Source organism: Zea mays, chromosome 10, assembly GCF_902167145.1.
Source record: "Zea mays cultivar B73 chromosome 10, Zm-B73-REFERENCE-NAM-5.0, whole genome shotgun sequence".
Classification (NCBI taxonomy): domain Eukaryota; kingdom Viridiplantae; phylum Streptophyta; class Magnoliopsida; order Poales; family Poaceae; genus Zea; species Zea mays.
The window spans coordinates 40,869,327-40,875,643 of record NC_050105.1 but is presented as its reverse complement, the minus strand read 5'-3'; the positions used below and the strand labels follow the sequence as shown (position 1 = coordinate 40,875,643).

General features: G+C 47.2%; 1 long non-coding RNA gene across 1 annotated transcript; it reads left to right on the top strand.

The window, feature by feature from the left end:
- The first annotated feature begins 2,734 nt into the window (after positions 1 to 2,734).
- On the top strand, positions 2,735 to 4,522 carry LOC109943079 (uncharacterized). Its single transcript, XR_002265698.3, has 3 exons — positions 2,735 to 2,949; positions 3,060 to 4,064; positions 4,152 to 4,522. It is a non-coding gene; the product is annotated as an uncharacterized lncRNA (long non-coding RNA).
- Positions 4,523 to 6,317: the final 1,795 nt, after the last annotated feature.

Here is a 6,317-nt window from a genome sequence, read left to right as displayed (position 1 = left end):
TGGGGATAAGTCAAGCAGTTGCTTTTAGTTGGTCAGGTTATTACTTACTAGTAGAAAGCCAGGTTTTAACATTAACCCAAGTTATTAGCCCAATGTATCCTTTCCAAACGGAAAGAATACCACTTACTAATACCATAATCGTAATCAGAACCATCAATCTCATTGCCACCTGTACCAAAGTATCTCTGATCAAGTATCGCTAATCACTGGAGCTCCCTTGGCCGCTCATAACCGCGAGCACGGCTGATATATCAGTTTCATAACACTCTGCAGAGGTTGTGCACTTTACCCACAAGCCGTGATTCCCTCTCTGGCCCGGGCTTGCAAGACCCTTATTCACTCCCGAGGTGAATGGCCAAGGATTCACTACGAAGCCTTTACAAAGATTCCCCGGGGCTGTAGCCACCCGTTAGGTTTCCTAAATGTACCGCACTCCTCCCCAAGGGACAAATCAACCTTGGCAGAGCGAGCCGCATACACCGAGACCCATTGAGGGCACGACGGCGAAGCGAACTACACCCCGGATCCTCTAATTATTCAGCTAAGGGCACCCCATTCCACCCTCATGGTTGCACTGTTTTCCCGGGCGGTCATCCATTGAACAGGTCCTTACGGAGAGGCACTCGAGAAACCGCTCGAGTCCCCTTAAATGCCACAAGTATAATCATAAATAAGAACGGGAAAACAACGTATCATAGATAACCACATCATGTTCATTGATTAAAGTTGAGCAATAGCATCAAACTAAGCAGTAATAATCCGACCCAAATAGGTAAACAAGGACATCGATAACAAAAAGCTAGTCAATCCTTAGGTATAAATGTGTGATGCGGGAGGTGAATTAAAGAATGATTAGGACAGAGATAGGTCAAAGGACACTTGCCTCCACCAACCGACTGCTGCTCAGGGGCTTCTCCTGCGAATTCCTCGGGCTCTTCGACCGGATCGTTCTCTATGCGAGCGCAAACATACATACATCCATCCACATATTTTAATACAAAAGAACAGTACACCATACAAGGGAACAAATAAAGCGAATATGCATCAAGTATGACATTCGATATCGCATTTGTTATGGTTAGAAAGAAACGGGAAAGGGTCTCGCAGGGGGTTAAATCTTATGCACTAACGATCAATTACAATTGGTTCTTAACAAAAGACTTCTGTTACATATACACTAATGGAAACCTAATCATTTTAAGTTGATCAACATTGCACGAGATAAACAATTAACTACATGAATCAATTAGTATAACGGAATTTTAAATTAAACTTCCTATTTCAATAACATGAACAATGATTAACCTACCTAAAATAAAATAGCTATGAGCACAGAAAGTAAATAAAATAAAATAATAAAAAAAATAAAAAAAACAGAGGGGGGGGCGGTTGAACCGGCCCTGCGCAGGGGGCGCGGCCAAGGGCCAGGCGGGCGGGCCAGGCGCGGCCAGCGGCCGGCCGGGGCGCGGCTGGGGCGGCTGGGGGCTGGCCGGGGGCGCCAGGGCGCGGCCGAGCGGCCGGCTGGGGCGCGCGACCAGGGGCCGGCTGGGGGCGCGGCCAAGGCGGTGGCCGAGGAGAGAGGAGGGGGAGGGGAGAGGGAGGGAGGAGGGAGAGAGGGAGGAGGGGGGGGGGGCTCACCGGCGTTGGGGAGCGACGGCGAGGGGCGGCCGGCAGGGGGCGGCGGCGGCTTAGGGCAGGGGTAGGGGCGGCGGCGGCTTAGGGTGGGGGAGAGAAAATGAGAGAAAATGAGAGGGAGGGAGAGAGAATTGGGGAAAAAGGGGAGGTGGGGGGGGAGCGGTTGGGCCTTCCAAGGCCCAAGAGGGGGCGCCAGGGGCGGCTGGGCCGGCCGGGGTCGGCCCACGGCGCGGGAGAGAGAAAAAGAGGAGAGAGAAAGAGAGAGAAAAAGAAAGAAAAGATCTTCTTCTCATTTTCAAAATCCGATCTTTCTACATGAATGCATTTGCACTTTCAAAGCAATCAAAAGAAATGCAAGGTTCGGCATGGTGCATCAAACAACATAAAGTATTTAGGGTTTTTCTTACACGGGAAATCCAAACCGAATCCCGCTAGAACTTTGGAAAAGGTCAAGGTTTAGCGAGGGAAAAAGAAAAAGAAAAGGTAACGCCCGAATTTTGGCGAGTAAAGAAAAGAAAAAATTCAACTGCAAAAATTCGGGGCGTTACAGATGTTGACCAACGCGTGCGGTCAAATGAGCCGTTAACTTTCTACGGTCTTTTATAAGAAGTTAGCCGGTCTTTTATAAGAAGTTAGCCGCCCCTGCTAACTTCCTACGACCTACTATAAGAAGTTAACTGCTCTGCTAACTTACTACGACCTTATCTAGGAAGTTAGCTTTTAGCTATTAATCAGTTAAATGAGCCGCTAACTTTTTACGACCTCCTCTAGAAAGTTAGCCGTTCCTGCTAACTTCCTACGGCTTCACCTAAGAAATTAAGTAACTTCTTAGAGTACATATAAAACATCTAGAAAGTTAAGTAACTTTATACTATTTTCCTCTATGAAGTAATATTTATGAAGTGATATTTGTTATCTTAATCTAAGATCTACCCTCACCTTTCCATCCCGTCATTCAACCTCTCCGCTCCCTCTCGAACGCGCCCGCCCTGTGGGCCGCCGGCCACCCCGGCCCTGCCACCCGGACGCCGCACCTCGCCGGCCGCACCCCGCCCCAACTCGCCCGACCCGCCGGCTGCTCCCTGGCTCGCCCCGACGCTCGGCCGCCGCACCCCTACCCCGACGCGCCCGCGCCGCCGGCCGCATCCTGCCCCGATGAGCAGCTGGTTGAGCTTGGTGACGAGCTGGTAGTTGACCTTGCTCCACCACAGCGCCTCCACCGTCACCGCTGCGTCAGCCCAAAGGAGGATGTCGTCCAGCGCGGTGTGGCTCTGCCCCTGTGGCTGGGCCACCCACTCATCTATCGCCACGCAGGTGTCTCCTATCACGCTGAACACATGACCAAATTCAGTATCAACAAGAATTTGAAATAAGTTTAATTTTTTTGATGAGCTGGAACAAAAATATTCGGATTTCTTGTGCAGGAGAAGTAAAGTGCAGGACAGTATAAGGGTCGCCGTAATTATGATCCATGCAAGAAACAACGCTCTGCCAAAATTCAGAAATTGTAAAACATTAGTCTTTAGCACACACACCAAATATCTAATCGAACGCGCGTAAGCTCTATGTATGTGCTATTGTGCTTACGTGGACACAAGCGACTTCTTCCCGGTCAACGAGAACGCTGCAATAGGTTGAGGATAGAAATTGCGTAAGAATCAGAAAAATAAATGGTCTCGTAATTTCAAGTACTAGTATATATATCTTTCTTTTGATTTGAAGACTTGGTCAGAGCAATTTATGCTCACCGAAGCCAACATGCACGAGGACCAGCATCACGGCCGCGACGCCGATCAGGACCTTCCTTCTGCAACCACGCAAAGCAAACAACCGATCAAGATCAGGATCATCCATGGACGGTGCCACGAGCTCACCTCACGCGCAACGCATTAAGAACTATGCAGGTCACAGGCGAGGCGACGAATCAGAGCCAGCGACCACGCTTTTGGTACGGTACGTACATGGCGTCCAACGACGTTCGGATCCTGTGGGAGTTACAATGTCTAGCGGGTGCAGTGTCCAGTGATGTTCAAATATACCTTAGGGCTTGTTCGTTTCACCGTTAATCCATGTGGATTGGGTGGTATTGAGTCGGTTTAAATCCATAACAAGTCAAAATCCATCCCAATCCATTTCAATACACATGTAATTGGAATAACCGAACAAGACCTTAAGGGGCACAGAAAACCAGATCCTTCAAATCTAGATGTATTGTGTAGCCAAAAGGCTACAGATCATCTCGTGAGTGTTTTGAAATATTTGGTAGGCTCTGTTTATATGGATTTTTGTATGTAAGATTGTATTGTTCTTTTGTATGAGGCTGCATATGGCAAAGTAATGTCTAGTTAGAACGGACCAGACTATGACTGGAGGACCCCACCTATTGATCCTCAGGTTGTGTATGCAAGTGGTGGAAAAGCTCATGGAAGGTGCGGATTCTACATATCTTATATTGTTTCATTGGTTGAGTGCAATACATGTATTCTGAATCTGTCATGATGTTACTTGTTTTGTAGGTACACAATGTTTGCTAACGTCATCGACTCGAGCCAGGTGAGGGTTAAGCGTGGAGGTTCGTCGAGGTATGATGCTCGTAGCTCCCGTCGCTCCACTCAAGATCCAGCAGAAGTGGCGCAACTCCGAGAAGAACTTAGGCGACATCAGGATTATTTGAGACAACGCGCAACATGAATACTATGCTACATAGATTCAAGAACAGCAAACACTCATACAAGTTCAAAAGATAATAGCTTTCCCTTTAAGATATGTATTGATTTAAAACGCTGATGTGAATGAGTTCAACAATTTTGTAGCAACTAGCACAAGTGTAATACCCAAAATTTGTAAATCATAAGAAGGAGATAATGTCCTTATGTGTTTTGCTTCTATCTATTAGCACATGTGAACAATCACATTTAAAATGAGTAATTGACTAATGACATCTAAAATAAATCATGCATCATGCTGGAGTTTATTTGTGTGTGCATATAATAATAAAAATCTATTGAAAAACATCAATGTTCAAATTGGGAATTTAGACCTAAATTGGGAATTCTAGAATTTGGAGGAAGAGAAGAAAAATACTAAACAAATAGATAAAATAATATATGAATAAATATATTCCTACCCTAGGTTTTTGAATGGGTACATTTAGCTCTAAGAGTGAAACTCAACCAAATTTGAATTTAAAATTTTGAAATATGAAAATAGGAAGAAGGAAAAACAAAAGAAAAAAGGGAAAAGACTTACCCTGCCCGCTCATGGGACGAAATCCGGCCAGCCCACTTACACGCCAGTGCTTGCGGGCCATTGCACCACGTGCGCGGTCCGGCTCTCACTTCCGCATCACGGCGCCGACAACAGGGCCCCACTGGGCAGCCTCTCTTTCGCGCCCTCCTCAGCCTTTCACTGATTCGTGGGACCCACTTGCCTCTGAGCCGCGCCGCGTGCACCAGGAAGGTCGCTGACATGTGGACCCCCAGCTATTGTGGATCTTCCCACGCGCGCGGACTTTGTCACCGCTCTCCGTAACAAGCTCCGCCGTGATCCACCTCTATAGTGGCCATAAAGTGCGGCCCTTAACCCTAACCGACCTCCCTACCCCGTTTGACACGCCCCAGTTCCTCGCCACCTGAGCAAACAGAATCAAGACGAGCGCCGCCGATGTGGCAAACTACGTTCCGGAGTAGAGGAATTCAGCCGCGACTGCGACCTGGGCCGTCCTCGTTGCTCTGCGGGCATTTTTGTGAAGGGAGCAGAAGCCGCACGCCAGGAGTTCGGGGTAAAATTTCTCATCGGCGGGCGCGTTTTACCTCGTTGCCGGCGTTCCTCATTGGGAGTACACAACACGACACAACCCTGGTAATAGACTCATTCTCGCACTCAGTAAACCTTCCGCATTGTGTAGCTAGACCAAATTAGAAAATGAACGCCTGAGTGCGTGGATTGGATCTCCGGTCATGGGCGCCGCCGTGCGAGGGGTCGCACCACCGACCGGAGTCAGGTGAGGGGCGATCGGGATCGCGCGTCCGTTGAATTCTTGATCTGCGGCTAAGATTAGTTATTAGTTTACCCATTCACGCTGTTAGATCAGGACCGTTGGATCTAGATGGATGGCCACGATTAGATCAACATATCCCCTCGTTACCAATTAAATGATTGTCGTCGATCTCGGGATTAGTGGTTCGTGTGTATGTTGGCGTGGGCAGATCTGGGCCATAGATCTCGGATCCAATAGTTCTCAGCACGTACCGGTTCGGTGATGAAATGATTTAATCCGACCCTTCGACCGATGATCCGATGGCTCAGGGCAGCGCATACCCCTTCGGCCGACTGATTTTACAAATAGAACCCTCTGTTTTAGGGAAACAAACCCGCCGTCCATCGCAGGTGTTGACTGAGTCTAGGAAAATTCACACGTTGGCCCCCTGCATTTCCCTGTTTTTGTGTGTGCGGTCCAAACAGAGATTTAATCAAGAAATCTATTTAAGAAATGAATTTTTAAGTATAAAAATAATCCTAGAACTTGTTTAATCCCTAGAAAATTCATATTAAGTCCAAATTGGTCCATTCCAGTTCCTATAATTTTGTAATAATATTGTTTATCACATAGTTATCTATTTTAGCAAGAAAACTATATTAGAATTGATCTCTTAATTAATCTTGTACTAAACACATAAATA